Below are 23,415 nucleotides of genomic sequence, written 5' to 3' on the forward strand. Positions count from 1 at the left end.
TGAGAGACTTGTAAAACACGTAAATATTTGAACTAAATATATTGTCAAATATAAACAATTGGCCTTAAGGTGAGAGTGTTCTTATGATCATGTAGTCCTGCAGTTAATGACATCCCAAGGACTGCCAGCCCCATTATGAGAATAGAAAAAAATATTGCAACAAACAGGAAGAAATATTTGCATACAACTTAGCAGATGTATATAAATAGAAGCCAGCTTACTTGAGTCGAAGTTGATGCTACCTTCAAACAGTCAGTCCCCTTTTTTTTCAGAGTTCAGAGCAGACTGGACACAGACTTGTCAATAGAGACAACCTCTCTTACTGAGAGGTTATGTGAAATGCTTCAGAGTCTGTTCAGATTTAATTGACCCTCTTAAGACCACCATTTAATGCAAAAAAAAACTTCTAGAAGAGAAATGTTAATACAAACTACTGTAGCCAAGTTCTGTTTCAAAGTACCTGAGAACCAGGAAATATTCCTATAGAATCAAGTTCTATATGTAGAATAAAGGTAAACAGAATGGGTCCCTTGTTCCTCTCTGCCGCTCATGTGGATGAGGACTACTACCTCTGGGTTCTTCATTCAAATGGTCCTTCAAAAGAATGCAGTGGTGATATCTGCAAAGGAACATGGACTGTATCTTTTCCTACAACAGGCAGATTCAAGGGAAAATGCAAACTTTGGGCCCTTGGTTGATATTTGCAGAATCTTTTCCAGGATTAGCGTCCAGCAGGAACTCTGCCTAGCCAGGGATATCTGTGGTTGACACAGACATCTGCCTTGTCTCTGTAGCGCTGGAAATACTGATGTGAACAAGCAGGTCAGTAGATAAAGATGAATGACCATTGTATTTAGATTTTTGTTTAGCAGAATGCATCACGTGTGCTCAAGCAGGAAAGGTCAGCCACAAAATGGAGCAGGGACTTCCTAGCAACCTCACAGAGAACTTGCTGTGTTCTCAACTTCCAGAAATGTGTGCTCCTGCAGGTCTTTGTCTCTTTGTGTTCCAGTGGTGGTACTTGAGCAACGTCAGATACCCTTCTTAGCGACAGGATGTGTCCCTGGCAAACTGCCTGTCCATGTATGGCTGAAATGATCTTGGTTTTTCTTGGGGTATAGGGATGTTGCATCAGAAAATGATGTGTGAACCAGACTTTGCTGTCTTCCAAGCACTGGATGACCTTGTTCCCCTGGCAGCCTTTCAGATAGTATGTAAGGGTTCCTGAACCGTCATGGGGCTCCCTAATGGTGCTTCCAGCATTTCTGATGCTTCAGATGTCTGCGGATAAACAGTATGAACTATAGAAGCATGTTGTGCTTTATTATATCAGGACAGTATACATACAGCATGTTCTACAGCTTCCAGCAAGAACAGGCAGGAAGCGACTGATGAAGCTGAGGAAAAGCTGAGAGCAAGCCACTTCAACTGATGGTGAGGAACCATTTGTCTTCTCCTAGCAGTGTGAGCAGGAAAAATAGGATCTCCAGTTTCAAGATTAGTAACAAATTTGTGTGAGTTGGCAATTCTTTGAAAATGAAATTTATTAAACTTGAAATAAAGCGTTCACCCCTGAATGAGCATCTCCTTTTGTAAGCTTGCAGGATTTTGCTCATGGGCTTTTTACCGCTATTCTCTTGTTTGAATGAATGTACCCTTAAGGCCAAAATCCATATTGCTGAGTTATTATGAAATACAGACTTTGTCTCAGTGTGCTCCTACACTTAGCATTGCTCAACAAATGACACCTGTGTAGTAATTTTCAAATGAATGACTGAAAAAAGACAGAGAGGAGAAAGTTGTAGCTGGTGGGCTGTTTGTCATCACCTGAAGCAATGGCAGGGAAAATACTGTTTTGTATATTCTAACATTGATGTGTGTGCCACCAGGTATATTTTGTTCATGCCATTATCAGCAGTGGTATGGATAGCAACAACAGCTTACTTGCAGTGTTAGGGAATGCATGTACTTGAACACATTGTTGACAGATTTTAAGTGCGTATTTAAAATCTGTTGGGGAGAAATGTGATTAGGAAAAAGCAAATTTTCTCACATGGTGAATTTTTTAATCCTAAAGGTCAAGTTCAAGCTTTTTCAGCATATTGGTATGAGGAATTACCCATTAATTAAATAACATGAGTCATATTATGCCATTGATTTTTTATATATTTCTTGCTGTTTGATTTTAATTAATGGGGGTTCTGTACATAGAGGATTCAAGAAGAGGTCCAATGTTTAGAATCAGAACGATAAAGTAAAACATGAATATGGTAGTGTGATTTGCTAATTGCAGTAACGATTGCCATCAGAGCCTCCTACACTGTGCTCAGTGAGATTGCCGTATGTCACAGGAAGTCTTCTCTGAGAGAAGACAATCAAACCCAGAGTTGATTCACTGTTACTAAAGTGAAGAACAGTATGCTTTTAATCTCTTTAGAGAGCATTAAACACCTTGAAGGTGAAGTAGGGTGTGTTTACTCAAAAATTCAACCTATATTTTAATCAATAAGCTTTGCATTTTCAGGGAGAAGTGCAGCTACCAAGACTTGAAACGTTTAAAGGAAGGCTGTGATTCAGCATGCTCCTGCTCATGGACCTGATGCACGTTTTGCCAGTTGCTGACTACTGAGGTAGGTAGGTTGTGTTTAAACTAAGATCTGCAACCCTTTGATCAAAAGCAGGGGCTGTATATGTAATTTTCTGTGTAACATAAGACAGTGCTCTCTCCAAAGGTTGTACTGTCTAAAACAGTGTTAGGGCTGAGAATTTGTCTGTGCGGAGGCTTCTGCATAACACAGCTGTGCTGTGTGTTTCTTTTCATAACACGGTGAAACTTAGCAGCTCAGAGAAAGCTCTTGCAGCACTGAGAAGTCAGGAAACTAAAACTAGATTGACAGGGAGAAGAGCAGATGTAGCTAACAAAGTGTTTAAAATGATAATGCCGTTTTTTGTTTGTGTTTATTTTCATTATACTTCTGTCCTGTTCTGTAGTCTTTTATCTGGGTATACAGAACAGTTGACCTTAACAGGAAACAAGGACGTCTTTCATGGGGTCTAGAGGCCATGGAGACCAAATCCAGGGGTGCCATCTTTCATGAGGTTGTGATATTCCTGGACTGACTCCTTAGTTAGCTCATGGTGCATACAAAGAACACCTTCAGTTAGGCCAGTCATTTCACTTATTCCACCTTCTGTCTATAAGTGTCAGGTTTGCTAGGATATAACTGGCACAGTGCCTGCTTTTTTCTAGTTTTAACCATACTGTAGGATTGAGTCCTAGCTGAATAATTATCTTTCCCAGAATGAAATAGATAAATTGGTCTTAAACAAATAATGTTGAAATTTGCCACAGTACCAAGTTCTTAATGAACTGAGGAACATCAAAAGTGAAGTATTCTTCTAAATGTTGGTTTCCATGTTTGTCATTTTCTGTGATTGTCAAAGGAAACTGAACATTCTGCTGAAAGTCAGGAGCTTTCATTTGGAAAGCTTGTTTCATTCTTTCTGCATATCACAAACATGTATGTTCCAAGCTCTGCATACAGTCACTTCCAGCCACTGTCAGAGCATACTATCCCTCTCTTTCTAGGGAATCTTTCAGTATATTTTGGGATAGCTTCACCGCAAATGTATCCCACTTTGTCAGAGAAACATATGTGTGCGATTTCCTCTCCTCATACAATATAGTCGCTGTATAAGGCAGAAACAACAATTAAAATTGATGTTACCTATTTAAATATAAATTATTATATTAGGGTTTACTTTGAAAATGTAATATGACTGACAACTAGTCATTATTTTAAATAACTTCTGAAGCTAACAGCAGTAGACAGTGTATATGCATGCGTGTGCAAGGGTCTTTTGTAATGCTTGGAGGTTGCTTAACTGACACCCCAAATCAGGGAGCATTATTTTTCAAACTAATTTTTATTGTCATCCAGTTTATTCTTTTCCTCATGCTGTGTCCTCCTCATATCAATTTTAGACTAAAATACTACAAAAACAAAAAAGGTAATGGCACTTTCCACAGTATTTCAAAAGGTTTTTAAGTGGAAAAAGGTATTTAGTATTTTTAATAAGCATCTTCAATACTATTGAGTTGGTTTCTTTGTTCATATCACAAGATTAATTATGCTGTCAAGCACTTTCAAGGCCTGCTTAACAAAGATTCAGTGATATAATGGTTTGCTTCGCATTGCCTTTTTTCTGCATAGCAATCACAATCAGCATTAGACAATTTAAAACCCTTTCACAAGCCGGAAGTTCTGAAGAGCCTTTTAATCAACAAAAGTAATTTTGCAAACAACTAGATACAGCGTTTTTCATATTAACTAACTTGTGTTAAACTCTACTATATGTGTGGATCTCTGGTTCTGGTGATAAATTGTTCAGATTTGTAGGAGACTGAGAATGGGGAACACAGTACAACATGCATTTGCACCCCATGGAATTTGTAATTTCATATCTTTCTTTTGCTTAATATAAACACGGCGCTGGTACTTTGTTTCACATTCACGTGCTTTAATTTTCCCTGACAGTACTGTTCTTCTATAATCACTTAAAATATTTTCAGAAAAAAATACCAGGGAATGTAACTCTGTGCTTTAAGACAGACCACTATTTTTGTTGGACAGGTTAGAGATGATAGATTGAGATTCTGAAATTCAAGTTAAAGTAGGAAAATCTGTTTAGAAATTTGCCTCATAAAAATAATCTGGCTGAAGAATTGCTTATACAGTAATTTTATTGCCATATAGCATGATAAGCAATCCCATGTGATTTAGAAGCACTTATTTGATGGAGAGATTGAAAAAGCAAAAATACACTACATTATGTTTTTTTGTGGTTTTTTTTTTCAACCCCATTTATAAATGAAACTAACCTGTTAATGACACCTTTAAAACACTTTTTTTTTTTTTTTTTTTTTCCTCTAAACTGCTAGAAGCATTAATTTGTACTGTTGCTGCATGTGGTAATTAGCAACTTCAGCAGTGATTTTCCCTGCCCTAAACCTTTTGTGTTTGACACTATTCCAACCCGGGAGAGGAGTGACCCTGGGATACAGTGCTACAGGACAAGTGGAGCAAATCCTGTCACAAGAAATAACAGGGTCAGAAGACATTGCTAATGAAGTCATAGCAACTGGTTTAAAGAGCCAATCAGAGAAGGCAACAATCTGTAAATGAGGATATAATTAGCAGAAAAAATAACATGCTTTGGTTGGATTCTAGGGGAGCCAGTAATGAAGGCAATGACTAGATATTGAGAGAAATTCCAAAAGATTAGAGCAAACATTGTGCAACAAAGAATACCTAATTAGCAAAAAAAGTGAATATGCCTTAATTAGAAGGAAAATATGTGATTGAAAGACATAGAGAAGACTTTTAATATGAATACAACAATGAATGTTAGGCCAGATCTGTGACAAGAAAATATCTTTACCATCTTGATAAACGGTAGTGAAGAAACTGGTCCGTAAATTCACATCTTTGGCATGACGCTAATATTATGAAAACAATTTTGAGATAGTAATTTAATGGACTTAAGCCCAATTTACACATTTGCTGTCCCCTAACACAGCACTGCAGTCAAAGCAACTCTGCATCTTTTAGCTGGCCTTAACATTCTTATGATGTGAAGAAGTAGCTGTTAAAAGATTTTCAGATGGGTGACACAGGAGGCAATGCTCAGTTCAGGTATCTCTCTAATAGGATAAAAGCCCTGGTGTTTTTTCATATGAAGAAACAGTTCGTGAGGTTGGGGCCCAGCATGTGTGTATGTAACTCCTACACTGGTTCAACTTGCATTTAAATGTTGCTGTCTTTTGAAAGTAAGGAGTTTTCAAAAATTCATTGATGCAAAGAAAAAGCTTTCACTGACTTCAGTAGGACTTCTGGATGAGACTCTGAGCAGAAAGCATGGAAATTTTATTAGTAAAAATTAAACATGTTATTATCCTGTGCATAATAGACCCAAATAGAAGAATCCCATAATGGATTGTGCCAGTACAGTGTATGTACAGTATTTATGACTAGCAGTGATGAGAAGTATAATGTTCTTCTGCTTATCATTTTATTACAATAGAAAAATCAGAACTCTAACTTGCTAATAATTTTTCACTTTTATAGACATCTAAATGATATTATATTTCCTCCCTTTTTCTCTTTTTACAAAATGGTTCTAGGATATTGATTGTCATTTAGTTTTACTCATGATATTTAATTGTCATAATTAGCAATCTATGTCTCATTCTCTATCTTAAAAATATCCTGTCAATTTTATAGCATATTTATAGATTAATTTAAATGTATAATTTAATTTATTACTGCATACCTTTGGTTTGTCTGTAACATTAAAATACTTATGGTACAGAATATTTTAATTAAAACTATTTATCAAACGAAGTCCAGGTAGCATCCTTATCCTTGTTTGCAGTAGGGGGTTCTGGCTGTGAAAGCAAGCAAAATAATGGGTCAATTAAAAAAAAAATCTAAATATAGCTTTTTCAAAGATCTGATTGCTTAATTCAAGGTAAAAAAAAAAAAAAAGTAAAATAAAATAAAATGTTTGTCAACAGATTTCAGAAATTAAATTGTGATATTTTCCCCTTGCAAATATAAAATCTGCCAACATCAGAGCCAGAGCACAAGTAAACTAGACGAGAAATGGGTTTGAATTTTCATGTGTGACATATCTCAATTTGACACTCAGTGTCTACAGAAAATCAGGATACTGTTTTCAGAGGCTTCTTCTTGAGAAATGAGTTGTACCACTAATTTTTTTCTGGCTAGGAAATTCACCCTCTATATATAAGAATCAACATACTTACCCTTTGAGGTCAAATGTTTTCATACATTTAAAAAGAGTAAAAACTTTTAATGATATTTCTAATGAACCAGGAGTTATTAGTTTACTGTGCTAGGGAAAACTACAGCATATCAGCATGATCAAACTACCTCTAGCGTAACTGCATCAAGGTTTTGCTGCAGCTCTCAGTTGACAGTAAGTACTACCGTTCTTTTTCCATGTCTGCTAATTCTTCCCTAGAACTGTCATGTACCCAGAGATTAAGAGAAATATATTAAAAATATCAATATGTTTCTCTTCATATTTTAGGTGGTGTTTCTCCACTGATGCTATTTTAAATTAAGCAGTGCAATACTGTTGAAAGTTATGACTGGCCCTGATAACAACATGGATTAAAAACATTAGCAAGTTGGGGAAAAAAAAAAAAAGAGGCAGAAATAGAATCAGCTGACAACTTAATTGTTTGGCTTGTATGCAAATATTCTGACAATAATTTGCCAATGCTTTTGAATATAAGTTTAGGAACACATAATTATAACATTAATTGTTTCTTGTGCTTTAATTCTAGGTTTCTGTCACTAAACAGAAGAACTGTAATTCATGAGGAAATATAAAAAGTATATTAATTTTGTATTCAATTAGCTCTAAGCATATTCCGTTGCAATGCAGTGCAGTATTACTATAATTATTTATGTTAATCTACAGAGTGAGATACAATAAGGCCAGTGTAATGGATTGTCTTTATGCTGCATAGCAGTGTCTTTTGAATCACCTTCCGTCTTCACAAACAAGAGCACTTACCTGAATGTGCTAGTGGTAAGGCTGCAGGGTAAAGACTTAGTAAAAAAGGAAAGATACAACACTACAAAATCCTCCATTCACTTAACTATTTGTTTTTAAAACCACCTCATAATAAAATTGAATAGCTGAACCTAAGTCTGAAGTGCGAAGAAATGATGCTGAACGGTTGGGTTGGAATTTGGCCTGAATCTCCTTATTCCAACTGTGAATGCTAAATTAATCACTCAGATTTATGTGGAGGTGAAAGCTACACAACATCTTCATCAAAGAAAAATAGGGACATCCCTCAATAAAATGTGTGGTAACACTTTATTGACAAATGAATATACAGCTCCTCCCAGTTGCTCTATTTTAATATTGAGGACTGTAGCCGCATTGCAATTACATTACCAGACTGGTGTTTGCTAAAGATGCTTCGGTCTCTTCTGCTGCTCTGAAAACATATTTTACAAAGAGGCGGGTAGGGAAGGGAAGGCCAGGCAAAGGCAGGTTGTGCTCCATCCCTGAGCCTTATGGGGAAATAAGCCATGCACGGATAATAACAGTGCAAACAAGTTGATGCTGCTATTTTTAAACAAGCTATTATTATTGACTAACAGAGGTTGCTGGAGGTGGTATGTTGTTAATGACAAAAGCTCTGGAACAGTAAAATTGCTACTAATCTATGAGCTAGAGAGCCTGATAATGAGAAACACCTAAGTGCAGAATTAAACAGTCCTCTAAAATCATTTCCGCTACATGTTACTTGATAAGGAGACATAGGTTCCCAAGCAGATCTTTTTCTATCTCAGAAATCTCTATCCACAGAGATCTGTATTACTTCTCCATTCACAAATTAGAGGGATGAGAAAGTCCTGAGGGGATTATTAGTGCAGCTTTCTAAAAGAGAGATACCCAATTACTTTGAAACAGGCAAAAAAGCATTCCGGGACAAGCTATTTTAGGGACCATGCAAAGAAAAAAATAATTGTGCCATGATTGTGCCATGATGCCACACTTAAGCAAGTGTGTGAATATGTAAAGCATTGGAGCATTGTGTGAAACTTTTTTCAGCATTGTATGGATGAAGAGTCGTCACTGAACAGTCCAAACAATGTTTAGGTTTTTTTTCCTACTTATCTGAACCCACTGACATTTTTTGTTTTTTTTTCTTACTCCACAGAGACATGATGTAAAGAGGCCAGACCTGAACAAATTCCCTTGGTTGTGAATCATGTGGAAGCTCTGTGGGGGAACTGCACCTCTTGTTCAGTATAGACAGTTGTGAACCTGCTGACTGCATCTTTCTCCATCTTTACAATAGAGGTGAAGGAATTGTGATGTTCTTCAATATCTCTACAAATTCAGATTATAGGTATCTAAGTTTGGAACTTCTAGTGCTGCAGTTCTTAATTTCTACATGTACTGGATACAACTAATAACTACATACAAATTGTTCTGGAAATTCTGCCAGAATATGCAAAATGCGTTAGTTTTGTTTTATTAAATTTCCTTAAAAAGAGCTTAGAATATTTTGACTTCAGTTAGGAACAGCACTCAGTTCTGAGAACAACTGCTGAAAATCTGTAACATTAACTTAGGTTTTCTTTTTAAACCGTAAGCCTCAAAAATTGGACTTTCTCATAATTTGAAATGAAGTCTATAAATCAGCCTACATCAACTCAACACTGACTTTCTGAAAAGATTTGTGAACTTTAGCAGCTCTTTCAGCAGGCCTGCTCTGCATTTTGAGTTTGTAATGCAATGCAATCCAAGTGAGATTTATATGACTTCACGTTTTGTTGCAAACATTCACAGCTCAAAGCTATTACCTGACTGTCTTCCATATCAGGCCATTTATGTATCTAAGAAAACACTGGCATCTGTTTAATATTTTATTGCTTTAAAAATATCTTTGTTGTTCAGATATAATCTTGCTCTAGCATTTTCATGAATAGAGTATTTAATTTATTCTTGCGCTAGAGCTAAGGATGTGTACCTTCATAAAAGTAGAATTAACTCTGAGTTGACCCATAGTCTACATTGCAAGAAAATAATGCAATAGGAACCTTTCCATCAGATTAGACTGTATTTTTCTTTTGTTTTATTTTTTACTTATTTTTTTCTACTGTTTCTGAGTGTTTTCATTGATTGTGAACAGAAAATATGCAATGTAACAATTCATAATGAACTTCCAAAAAAAATACATTAAATGCATGCATAATTGCTATCAGCATCAGGCCCTAGCAATTTGTGTTATCACTCATACATTAATTCTTAAGAAGTTTGAAATATTTACAGGTCGATCCTCCTTATTATTAAAAATGCATTATCAGGTATTTGTGGCTAAACTTAACATGAAGATTGGAGGAAAGTAACCTTAATTATTTGGCTGTTAGTGAGGAGGACAGGGTAGGACACTGGCTTTTAGTAATGTTGCATGTCTATGTTTATTGTGTTACACACAGCAGCCTTTGAGACAGATGAGGGGCACCTTAAGGGGCTTAATGTCTAATCAGGGTTTCCTTCAGCTGTTACTGGCCCCAGATAAAATCTAGTAGTAGTTGCTGCAAGAGCTACTTGTTCTACGAAGAAATAAAGGAGCATAGGGCTATATGTGCTTCTCTGTACTGCAATTCTTTATGCTCTCCTCAACTGGTAAAGAGGTAGAGAAGAATAAACATAAGTAGGTAAACATTCATTCTTTTACTTTGTTGAGAAAAAGGCAAGATAGGAGGTGTGTAATTCAGATCTTTTTTAAAGCAATGAGATCTTAGTAGGTGTTCTTAATTCTGTGTGCTGCACCAGTTAAAAAAATTCCTTCCACACTGGAAAGGACCCATGCTTTCACAATTCACACATTCCACTATATAGTTAAAATTTGACTATGATTCTCGTTATAGTATTTAAAAGAAAATTCTTGTTACAATAGCTATACTTCACATTTGGTTTTCTTCTGTCGTGTGGAGTTATCCTGGAGCAAGTCCAAACAATCCTAAATGCAGAATTCTGATTTCAAATCCAACTCTAAACCTTCTTTGGTTAGATATAAAATAATAAATGCATCTGCCCAAGTCTCTAAAAGCATGAAAATTTTAATTACATGGTCGATTCATTTAGATTAAACTATAAGAAGTTCCAGAGGGACTCACCATTGTTTTTCATCCCTTTGCCTCTCAAAGCTCTTAATCAAACAGATGTCTTCCGCTGAGTCTCTGAAGAGGCTCCAAATGAGGGCCAGTTTGGATTATGAGGAGCATGTTCTAGAGTCTTGTGGGCTTCAACGAGGAAGCCTTGGACTTCCTCCTGTTTTATGTAATGAGAAAAATAGCATAGTTGCTTCTGCTAACTGCAGCTGTGACAGCGTGGCAGAGAGATAGAAGTGATTGTAAGCTTTTTTCAGTCTTCTTAGTTGTCATCTTGGACATGCGTCATATCTCATGTCAGATAAACGTAGAGTGGGTCAAGCTGGGATCAAGGTTTTTGTGCAGAGATGAGACAGCTCTTAGCAAGCTGTTGAAGTCCTATGAACAGGAGTCTGATTGAACATGATGGCAGTGACAAAGTGTCGTCTGGAAGAAGTGGCTCAAATATGCTCTCTCTGGAGTAAAACATGCGCTTACGGTGTTCTGTGGTGCATAATGTTGAGTCCCTGTGAACTTGCGTGTTGCCCATGAGAGCCAGTGGGTTCTTGCCACTTTTGAACTCTGTTGCTTTTACAGATTCTCTGTTTCCTGTGGTTGGTCCTATAAAGAACAGTGACAGTGAAGATTCCCAGGCTAGATCCCAGTGATCTAGCTGGTGACCTAATGAAATTGACCTAATGATAACTGGTGACCTAATGAAATTGACATTATAACCATAAGGCAAATGCTTGCATGAGAAGCAAGACAGATTGGCTAACTGAAGACAGAGGTACATGCTAATATAACTAGGAGATAGCTTTATTTCATACATCTGTGTCTGTGTGGGTCTTTAACATCCCATTTATTTTGTTGAAAATGGAATAACGCCCTGATCTTTGAAAATATGTGTTTCAGAATGTAGTGTGCCTTGGTGTCAAACATGGCTGTACCCTGAGAGCAAAATATTAACCTATAGTAACAGTACTTTACACTTACCTAGCAGCTCTCAAATAATCATCTCTGTGCACTTTAATTAATTAACCCTTACAACAACATGTCTTTGAGGGTTAGCTAAGGATCAGAACTGAGTGAACTGAGGAAAAAGTTTCTTATTCATTTGTACAAATACTATTTTTTATTTGAGTGTATTTGTGTTCTTTTTACAGATTTGCTTTCAGATAATATTTCTTAGAATTGTTTTAATCATAAATTCTCACATATTCATCAAATAAAAATAGGATTTCATATATTTGTTAGTGTATATTAGTGTTCATTGCTTCTCACTTTCACTTCTCCTCACTGTTCCTTCTTATAGTAATGCTGATTCTCAAGTCTGTCTGCTCCACTGTGAACTCCAAAACATTAAGGCAAAATTGCTCAAAACTTGCATTGAACTGGTTGCCAGAATGGTCCAATTAGAGAACAAAACCACACCAGGCCTCTTAACTAGCCACATTGCAGTGCTCAAAGTTTCACTAACAGCTTCTTAGGAAGATAACCATAAGTAAAACACAAGTCAAAGACATTTGTGAGTATTTTGAATAATTACTATATTTAATTTTGCTATGAGTTTTAACTTGCTTAGAAATTGATAATAAGTAAGTAGTGTACATGTTCAGAATCTAGGAATCTTTTGGCTATCCTCTGAGAAAAAGCAGAGAGGCCTCGGTCTGTTTTGGCTGGGGGAGAGATGATCTTATCTCCACATATGGGGTCCAGGCTCTTTTCAGCAGTGTGCAGTGACAGGACAAGGGGCAATGAGCAAAAATTGGAACACAGGAAGTTCCATACAAAATGAGGAAGAACTTTCCTTTAAAGGTAAGAGAACACTGGAACAAGCTGCCCAGAGAGGCTTTGGTCTCCTTCTTTGGGCATATTCAAAATCCCGCCTGGACTCTTTCCTGTGCTACCTTCTGTAGGGAACCTACTTCAGTGATCTCCAGCGGTCCCTTCCAACCCGTGTGAATGTGTGATTCTGTGACTGTGTCCTGATGTTCACATAGCACCGTCTCTCTTAAATGTATGGTAGAATAACACGATTTGAAGGCATTCTCTAGAGGAGAATGTCTTTAACTATTTAAGATACATGGATTTTATATGGTGTTTTAAATACGTTGCGAGATAGTAGAATTTAGAGCGAATGGAGTATGGAAATATCAGACTAGGTTTGCTGTGTTGGATGTAAACCACTAATGGTAACTGAAGAAAATTTGGAAGAGGATTTTGATTCCCCGCTTCCTTTTTCCTATAGCCTAGAATTGATAGAGTTTCTTTATGTTCTTAGTATATTGCAATGTGGTGATGATTAGCTATTGCTATTAGGTTTGTAAAGAAAAAGATTCTCTGTGTTACTTTCATTTGAAATGTTTTCTTCCTGGGAATTATTTGATACATCTTGAACCAGATTAGCTTATTCAGGTTTGTGGTTGATCTAATAGCCGTGTTCCAACATTCACAGGTGCCAATTTGGCTGTAGAGCCACTTGGATCATGTTTAGCTCTAACTGCTAAAAAGATCTCTGGTCATTTATCTTAGTGAATCAGACAGTATCTAAATGTGGATAGAAATCCAAACTAGATTTTAGCATTGTTTATATGGCACTAAAGGTCTCTTTTTCAGAGGATAACTCTTCAACTTTTGTCTTTTGGGTTTGTGTTTTGTTGTTTTTTTTCACTTTTAGGTTTACACTTTCAATTGCTCTATCACATGTTGTTTGTTTGCTTACATGGAGTTTTCATAAAATGACCTTGTGCTAGGATTTCTCTCTTAAGATTAACTATTCTTTGTTGTTCTATTGTTTCATTAAAAAAAAAAAACAAACAACAATCATTGGTAGCACGTAAATGAGTAAAGTTTTATAAAAATAACTTGGAATAAATGTTTAATAAGACGTATTATTATCCTTTGACTCATAGCAAGTCATTCATAAACACCATTAAATCCTGATAATTATAGCCGTAGCTGCAGGGTTACTACCTTTACAGTCCTTGCACAGACTTCATTTAGAGGTCCAGTGGGGACATGCACACAACTGCTACAAAATGTTACTATTAACAGTTTCCTTTGGAACAGTATTGTGCTAGATTAAACATTCACTCATGAAACAAAATGTTTGTAGGTCATTTAATAACTATACATTCTGTAACTTAAAGTAAATTCCTTAGCTTTGGCTTCCAGATTTTAGGATTAGCACAATTTTCTCTCTTTTTTTTTTTCTTCTCTTTTTTTTTCTATATACAATATGAGATTCTGTAGTGTGGAAAAGAACTCAGCAATTTTCTCTGAATAATGCAGCAATCACCATTTTCCCTGAAGTAGATCATACTGTTTTAGTTTATAAAGCTGCTTAATAACTTGCACGGTACCTCCTTTTCTTTCTTTCCTGTTGTTGCTTGCTTTCAGAACCAACTTCTTGGATAGAATCAATGTTGGTGCTTTCTGGTTATTGCTTTCAGCTCTACTATGTCTTATGAGACAAATGCTAATTTAATTTCAGAAAACTTCTGACATAGAGGTAAACAAATGCAACTCCTGTTCTTCTAGAAAGTAGTGTAGTCATCAGTTTTGTAGCTGTATAGGTTCTTCCAGGTGTCTTCTAACATATACCCCTTTTAGGAACACCTAATGGAAAGGCATTTTTAGGGATATCAAAGATCTCTGTCCTAAACCAAACATCTCACAAGATTTCTTTAAACTCCAGTGTGCAGTAATGCTCGTTTCCTTCTTCCTGTGTAGCTTGCATTTCCCTAGACTCTTAATTTTTACTAATTAGACAAGCTAAGAGTCAAGCACAGTGAGAACTCTGATTTCATAGCTGTGACGTTCTTTCATCTACCTGCTTTATGGCTCCATGCTTGCAGTCCCTGCCAGGGACTGTGTATCTTCCCACATGGCCAGTTATATCCCGATCCACCCTTTGCAGCATCATCCAGACTGTGTAATGTACCCTTGTAATAGTTGCAGTTGAGTTAGGTGATTAATCAAGAATGACATCAGCAGGATTTGAACCTGCCTAAGTCTGTTAGTCTGTTCTGGAATGTCTAACTGCCCTGCAGTGTTACTTGACAATTTGGTCCTTTTCAGGTGATTGCTTTAGGTTCTAATGGTGGGAAGGAATATTATATTACTTTACCAAAATGGTATCAAGTGTAAGCAACTTGAACCAACGTCAACAGGCAACTGTCATGGTGATGATATACCATTAGAAACTGCTTTCATCCTCTACAGTTTTGGTTTACACCACAATTCTTTGCCCCCCCCCCCCCCCCCCCCCCCCCAGTGTTGTATTTTACTTACTGCAGTGGACTTTGTCTTTGTTTTCTAGTTTTATTTTTCCTCACAGCAGAAATTCTGCTTTGTACCTTAAAAAGAGCTGTGGCAGAAAGAAAGAAATGTTTGGCGGTACTTTAATTGAAGACTGAGCCCATCTTTTACGTTCTGACAGGTGTTAATACTCTTCTCCAATTTTGCAAATATTCTTCCACAGTTGGAGAATCCCAGATGGACAATATGACTTCTATAAATTAATGGCACTGTAATTAAGCATATTTCAGCACACTATAAGAGAAATAGATATGTTTGTTAAACAGAAAAGGTGTTTTGAAATGCTATGGTGAACTGATACACAAAACAGCTTCTTCTCGTACTAATTACCAGTAGTCATTGGAAAAGGTTAAACTGATGTTAAGTCATTGATCTTAGGTGCCTGGTAGTTATCTTTATTGGTGCACTTCTTATGGCCATTGTAGAACTTTAATGTAGTTAAAAAAAAAAAAAAAAGCGAATACTGTTACTGATGGAGATTAAGCAGGGAAATAAGTCCTTCCTTTTATTATCTCTTACAGATGACCCTCACTTTTTCAATGAGGTGAGACACTGTTAGGATTTCAAGTGTTTGAATGGCAAGGCCTGGAAAGATATTTGAATAAACCTAGTTCTTCCATTTGGAAAGATTCTTCCTTTTTGGCCTAATAAGATTCCTGAAATCGTTATCCGACTCCTCACTTATTTTTTATAAAAATGTATACCAACATCTAAATATTATTTCATAAAAATCAATGAAAATGTTTATTGTGGAATTTTTAGAGTGAGAAAGAAGAGAAAATGAGGTCTAGAGATTGTAAGTCTCACTGTGTGTATTTCTTAAGGCTTTCTTCAGTTTTGGCATCTAGGGAGCTGGAATGTAAGTTTATGTGGCTGAGTAAATCAGTGTAATTTGGAACACTGAATTCTTCTCAGTGTTTTGGTACGAATCTCAGAATTTTGATGTATTAATAAGAAATAATTAATGGCTATTCCCTGCCTACATCCCTTAAGAAAAGCTTCCTTCTCTGAATGCTTCTGCATGTACGTTTTGCCAATTTTTATTATTATTATTTTTATTATTTTTACTCTTTCAGCTTTTCAGAACTTTTTAAGGAATGCCTCTCTAGATTCATTATCCTGGAAATAGTGGCAGCTGGAGGTTTCTCAGTGAAGTTTCCTATTGTTGTCAATTGACCTTAAGAGCATCTCATTCCATTATTTAAATATAGATGATGGTTCACTATATATTTATAGTCGCTGCCAAATCCAGTGTTTTTAATTTTGAAACCACTAATAATGGGCTCCTGAAATCTTCCTGGGAGCAGGAAGTCCGTTTAATAATGAATACAAAGTCTACTATACTTGCTTTAATTCCTCCTGCTCATTATTTATTAACCATCACCACAGTGGTCAGCCTCTAAGAACCGCAAACAAACATTGTCACTCCAATTCTAAGACACTTAAGGAAGTATCAGCATCACAAGTGCCCTGATGGACAGCTTGGGGTCTCGTCCTAAAAGACAGACCACCCAACACCAAAAGATGTAGTAAGGCCTATCTGCCGTGTTGCCTGTAACTTTTCAGATCTTTCTGACCAGGCATAACTGGTATGTGCTCTGCTCTGAATTCTGATTAGTGATGGCAGATTTTGAAGATGGTACATCCAGAAATGCTGATGAACTGCAAATAAATCTACTCATGCTGCACAACTACACAGTGACCTCATATTTGTCATACGTTGTGCAATTATTTTTCTAATGACGTGATGTTTTAAAACCCGTAGGTAATTCAATCTTTGTCAATGTTCCTATGTGATTCTAATTTCATGGTTTTTTCCTACTTGATTTTACTGTCTCTCTTCTATTTCAGTTTGTTGCTGAAAATGAATTTTGAAACATATTGGTAAACCATATTTTTTTTAGTATTGCTTTTGACATGCAGAATCTGTTGAAGCTAAAAAAAAAATAGTAATTTATGGATTCAGTAAGCAGTGCTCACTTGTGACCTTTCTACACAAAGGCTGTCTGCTACAGAAGCCCTGTTAAAGACTTCTAGATGCCTAATACAGTCCCTCTGTGTGCTGGTAGTACAGCAGGTCAAGGAACTCCTTTTATTCAGTATTGAGATTCGCTTCATAGTGGCATTTCAAAAGGGCTGGAAGAGTTGGCCTGTAATACATACACTTTATAATCCCTAATTTCAGGTCATTCTAAGGAAATTAATTCCAAAATGTAAATACAAAATTAAGGTTGTGCTTTTAAACCAAGGCATATTCAAAAAATGAAACATATGTATTAAAGCTGAATAGAAAAACAAAATTTTTGAAATATGTTGTTTTTTTCTTAATGAAGGAGGAACTTTATTTAAGAATGGAAATATCAAAGCTTTATTTTAAAGTCCTGAAAGTAGTTAAAACTTACAGTTTTTAAAATGTAAAGTGTAGCTAAAAATACATCTGCTATTGAAAAAAGAAATCCAAACTGTTAGATTTTTAAAATAGATATTTTCATGAAAAAATCTTTTTAATATTGGTAGGAACATTTACTATATTTACACCAAATTCCTGTAGGTAAAATTTTTATGAAGAGACCTTGAACTATTAAAATTATAATTGTCAAGCAGTCTTACTGAAAACTGTAGTAGTGCCCACAGAGTTGGAATACTGGCTCATTGTGTGATGTCTGTGAACATGAAATAAATCTTACTCATAAGCATATGCATACAGCGCTGTAAGGCATGGAGCACTTTGTCTCTGAGACACTTAAATACACGCTTACCTTAAATGCAGAGCAGGTGTGTAAGTGCTTTACTGGATCAGGGCCAGCACCTTACAAGCCTGACCTTTGGGAGCTGGGATCCCCTGCCCTTCCTCCTGTTGTGACGATGACCTTGCTTACATCAGAGCTGCATGGAGTAGTTCCTCAGAAACACTGGCATTCAGGTGCTGTCTGCAGCACAGAATATTTTTGTCATGTATTCTTGGAGGGAGGAGGTGGAGTGTTTGAATTTAAAAGCAGGCTGTATACAAAGTGTTATGTAGCTCTTTACTGTGGATGATAGGATCCCACATCTTCCACTGGCCTTGCTCTTAAGTAGCTTGTTTATTCATGTTAGATCAAATTAACTATTCTCTGAACACTTACAGAAAAATTACAGGGAGCGTGTACTTTAATCAAGATTCAATACAAATTAGGAAATATATAACATATTCCTGATATATATTTGGGATGATACTGAATACATAATGCATCCATCTCAGTCAGGTATGTACATACCTAACATAATTTAGGGGTCTGTTTTTCCAGTTCTTATTTCCAAAGTCTTTCCAATCTGGTGAAATCATGAACCAATAAGTGGACTTCTTAAACTGACATCTGAACACCAGGTCTCAGCAGAACTCACAGATACATGTTCCAGCTCTTGCAGTGTTGCATGATGTTCTCACAACCATCATCACACAAACTGCAAAAAAAGGGGAACAGAAATACTCAGACAGCATTCTGTTTCTGTCTAAATGGCTAGAATTTAGCTCACTTTTTCCATATTTTGTGGATTTTTGTATTTGTGTTTTGGACTTATGAGTTTTTTAAACGTATTTTTTTATTGGTGTGGGAAGCACACCTAAACATTAAATAGGGTTTATTCTACATAAATATGGTAAAAATGACTCAAGGCAACAAGAAAATCTCATCGTGCATTGTCTGATTGTTATTTATTGGTCTGGGGTCAACAGCAGGCATTACAGCTTTAAGAATTGGCTTCAGAAAAATATCTTCTAATTTCTGCAAATCATACTTTCAACTGTACACTGTGAAGATTGCAAGGCTTAAGACTAAACCAGAGGACTTGACAGTATATTATGCCGGGGAGCGACAATTTAAAAAAAAAAAAAAAAAAAAAAAAAAAAGAGTTCCAAGTGTAAGTTTAAAAATGTAACTAAAAGCCTTCATCAAAGTTTAAAGAGCTTCTTGCGCTTTTAGCATTTGCTTATTCTGATTTATTGACAATGACACACCTAGCAACAGTCATTCTTGCTGAAGCAGTGAAGTAATGGACTTCAGGAGAAAAGGGGAAAAATAAGTAGGTGCTGCACACAGGAGAGAGGCCGCTGATTACAGACCACTAATTTGTTATGCACTCTGGCAAATCAGCAGTGATTCATATGACAAATAAGGAGAAAAAATTAACAGCTGTCATGTTGTGATGTGTTAATTTCCTGACAGTCTCTGCACTGAAGCCAATTACTGATTTAAGGGCAGGGAGAGAGAGCCCTGTTCAAGCTTCTAATTAGGCTTCTTCAAGACTAAAAGGATAAAAGCAAAAATAAGAGCAAGAGAATGAAGCAGGTAGCCACGGCTTCATAAAGCATACATGCTTTTAAATCCTCAGTTAAATAGCTTTAAGCTTAAGTGTGTTTAAGATAAGAATTTAGAAACATTTATTCACTTTTATCCATGACCCCATCTTTTAGTCTTTTGTGTAGTAATTGGGCGATACAGCAAGTCCAAGGGTCTGCATTGCCCTCCTTCTGCAGCCATCCAGGTTCTTGGATGTAATCTGCTGGTAATACATTTGGTTAACAATGTCAACACCTATTCATCAGAGTGCTTTAGACGCAACCAGAAAAGGAACATCAAGTTTACCAGCTCTTGTGCCCCTGAAATGGGTTCTTGCAACCTGGGGGAGGCAGAATTGGTATTTCAGCTTTTGGCTCTGTCTTCTGCCTTTCGTTATACAGTTCCTGCCCTCATGAGGGGTCCTAGTGAGGCTATAAGAGCAAGAACTTATTGCCCACGTACTTAGGGAGCTGAACTAATTCTGTAGGATATTGAGCACCTTCACTTTGAAGCTAATTGGAAATGAGAGCAATCAGTATCTAGTATGATGGAGTCCAGCACAAAGGAAGAGATACTGGAGATTTGTGCTATGGCTACCACATGTTTCTGCAAGGAGCTTGGCACAGTCACATAACAAAAAGTATATTCCCCAGCTGTACCTAAAACAAGCAAATTAGCTGGAGGTGGGATCGAGCATTACAGTAAAGCGCCTGATTTTGTAAGAAATATTTTTTCAAAAAAATTATTAAAGTTAAGTTTCTTATCAAGCCACAATTTAAACGTACAGTATAAAGCTAACAACTGACTAGAGAGCTTTTGCCTCTTTTCTGGCATTTATTCAGAAGTGGTGCGTGATATAAAAATCAGGAATTAGTAACTAAAAAGGAAACATGGATTTGCTCCAAAAGGAATCAGCAATTTCATCCACACAATATTATTGTTGTTTCATTTTCAGGTGGTCATATAGGGGCACTTTTACATGTTGCACGTGAACTTCTTGAGAACTTCCTTGCGTTTCCTAAAACACAATTAGAGTATAAATTTTGGAAAGTTCACTTGGATTTTAAAGTGGGCAGCCATCTTTTACTTTTGCATTACAGCTTGTTTCATTTGGATTTAAAATACTGTTCCCACTTGCTTCAGGAATGACTAGAAAATAGATGGCAATCTGGAGCAATGTTAGAACCAATTGGTGGAGAAATTAACTTAAAACATGGGTATGATGTGTGTTCTAAATGTAATGATAACAAATGTAAAGAAACATGTACAAAGTCAGTGTAGTACTTAAGTCCTAGGAGAACAACCAGAAGACAAGAAACTGTCTTTACTGGGGGATTCAGCTTACAGTAATTTTAAATCTACTGACTGCAATTTTTTTTGCCACCATTAGTAGGTAAGTCTAATTACTATTGTTTTTTGGTCTCTGAACAATTACATGGAGCAGATTTTCTGCTTTTTGTGTCTTTTAGGAATTTAGATATACAAATGAAGGTCATTAGTTTTTAACTTGCTGAAGGTTTCTGCCGTAGCAGAATAGATATTTATTTCTTAATAGTTAGTTTTAATTTTAGTGTATTTCATTGCAACTGATAATAGCTATGCTATCATAGGAGGCAGTAAGACCTTTCTGACATTGATTTTGCTTGCAACTTCATCCTTATACTTGATGGGATGTATAAAAGTAATTCAGTCTCCAGGCTTGCTCAGTCCTGATCTACTATCAATTCAATTGAAATATGTCTACATAGAGTGTATTATCTTTTTTTTTGGAAGGATAACTAAGTGAATTAAGCACATGCAATACTTATCTTATCACTGTCCAGGCAAACTTATACTTTATTGATTTATAGTGCCCTTCATAAGTGTAAAGGTGTTCTACACTATTTTATGCACATGGACTGCTTCAAGTACCTCTAAAATGCAGCCACTTCAGTCATTAATTTGCTTTCATACTTGATTGTGCCCATAGTCAACCGCTAGCTCAAAGCAGATTCTTTTAAAACGTTTTTCAAGATTCCTTACTGCACTCTGTGCTATTTATAAGAGATCAAATCCTGGAGTTCTCACTAATGTACTGCTTGACTTTGGAAGCACTGCAAGCCTATGCATAAACATGCTGGGTGTTGGTATTCCTGTGCTTGACTGCTGGTAGCCCTGCTCTGTACCTCCTTCCTTGGTAACATAGAATCACATAATCACCAAGATTGGAAAAGACCTCCAAGATCGTTCAGTTCAAATGTAACATGTTGGCTTTTTCCTTGCTTGGTAATGTTGGACCGCAATGAGGGCAGTGGAGGGAAGGAGATGTGTATGAGAGCTGTCAGGTGAGCTGTACCCAGCAGGACCTCCAAGGGTGCAGTATGGGATAGGGGTTCCTGCATGTTCTTCCCAATTTCTTCCTGTAAGTGTAAGGGACAAATCTGGTTCTTGGGACATATTTAGTCTTCATCCCAGGAAATCTGTCACTGAAGACACTGGGGGTTTTGCCTGAGTAAGTACTGAGTAAAGACTGAAGGCTTTGGCCTAACATTTATATCAAATATAGCCTTCCCAAATTCATTAATTCCTGTTTTAAAATTATATTATCCATATCTCTTTTTACTGTCCCTGACCCCTTTTGCATACTCTCACTATTAGCACTCCCAGTCACAGATATCTGGAAATGCATTCTATCATCGATAATACATTCCACCTGGCTCATATTCATAACCCGCTCCAAGGTACTGGGATGGCGAGCATGGCCATGGGTTACTAAACACTGGATTTATAAAATGTGAAGAAAGAAATATGCTGCACTTAAAAGTATCAGAGCACATTTTGCAGTGTGCTTGATCTCTTGCACGTCGTCTTCTGCCACAGTCTGCATTAAAAGCAATTAATAATATCTACTCCTGTGTGAGGAGCACTGGTGGATTTTACCTATTCTATATATTTTACTTCTCATGTGATGATGAATAAATTAATCCTATTAATATTTAATTAACTTTAAGTTGAAAGGTGACATCTAACTTAACCAATTTACTGTTCTGTAGCTGGCTTAACTTTGGATCATGTGATTTTAATTCTTTCCGTATGACCAGGTGACTTAAAAAGAAAAAAAAAGGAAATGCACAGATTAATTTCATTCTTTAACCTTCCTAATGCATCTGCTTGCTTGCATCGAGTCGCAGACAGCAGATCATCACATGATTTATAGTAGTGACCGCTGCCTGCATCTCTCAGGCTAATGACACATACACTAAAGTCATTGATTTGTATGAATAGCCTCCGCTCTTCATTTATCACAATTTAATGTAAGAGTTTGCAATGCAGAAAAAAATTTCACATGGGAAGCATGGCCCCACAGGCCTGACCGCTAAGCAGTTATGAATCATTTGCTGCCTTTTAATATATAGACTTTTCTATTCCTGAAAATGCCCTGTAAGGTCGTATTTCTTTACAGAACATCACTACAATTAAACCCCAAAAGCAGGTGTTTTAACACAAAGTACATATGAAGCATGACCAACTTAAACCTTTGTTAGCATTTTCTCTTTCTCCTTTTTAATACACCATAAAAACCAAAGTTTATCATTGATGTAAGCAGGGACAATTCATTTAACTTCAGCAGAACTGTATCTGTTTTTGTTACTCCAAATTTGACCCATAAAGTTTATTGATTTGCCTTGGTAATGTGCAGAACTCAAGCAAGAATAGTGACCTAAGGTCAGAGAAGTGCTGTGATGAAGTAGGATTTGGCAAATTGTTTTTTCCTCAAATACATATATTTTTAAATCTCAAATGTAACTTATAAGAGAATTAATACTTTCTGAAATGGATTGCTTAGTACAATTTACGTGACCTGTATTTTCTTTTTAAATAAAAATTCTTACATTGCTTTCAATAGGAAATGAATATTCCCATGTATGTTTCATATAGTAATTTTAAAGAGATGTGGCAGATCAAATATGGATTTTAAAAAACATTCCTATCTAATACTTCAAGGAATGCAATTCATAATGTTAATATAAATATTCTTGAGCCCTTTTGTTCTAAATGATAAGTAAGAATAAAGAAATAGT

The 23,415-nt window shown here is 36.3% G+C and overlaps 1 long non-coding RNA gene across 1 annotated transcript in view; it reads left to right on the forward strand.

Annotated features, from left to right (window-relative positions):
• LOC125699394 (uncharacterized) overlaps window positions 1-23,415 on the forward strand; it is a 323,127-nt gene that overhangs the window by 265,413 nt on the left and 34,299 nt on the right. Inside the window, exons 16-17 of the long non-coding RNA XR_007379529.1 lie at window positions 2,525-2,630; window positions 8,771-8,913. This is a non-coding gene — a long non-coding RNA (uncharacterized LOC125699394). The remainder of the gene's footprint in view (window positions 1-2,524; window positions 2,631-8,770; window positions 8,914-23,415) is intronic.

Source organism: Lagopus muta, chromosome 12 (genome assembly GCF_023343835.1).
Source record: "Lagopus muta isolate bLagMut1 chromosome 12, bLagMut1 primary, whole genome shotgun sequence".
Taxonomy (NCBI): Eukaryota; Metazoa; Chordata; class Aves; order Galliformes; family Phasianidae; genus Lagopus; species Lagopus muta.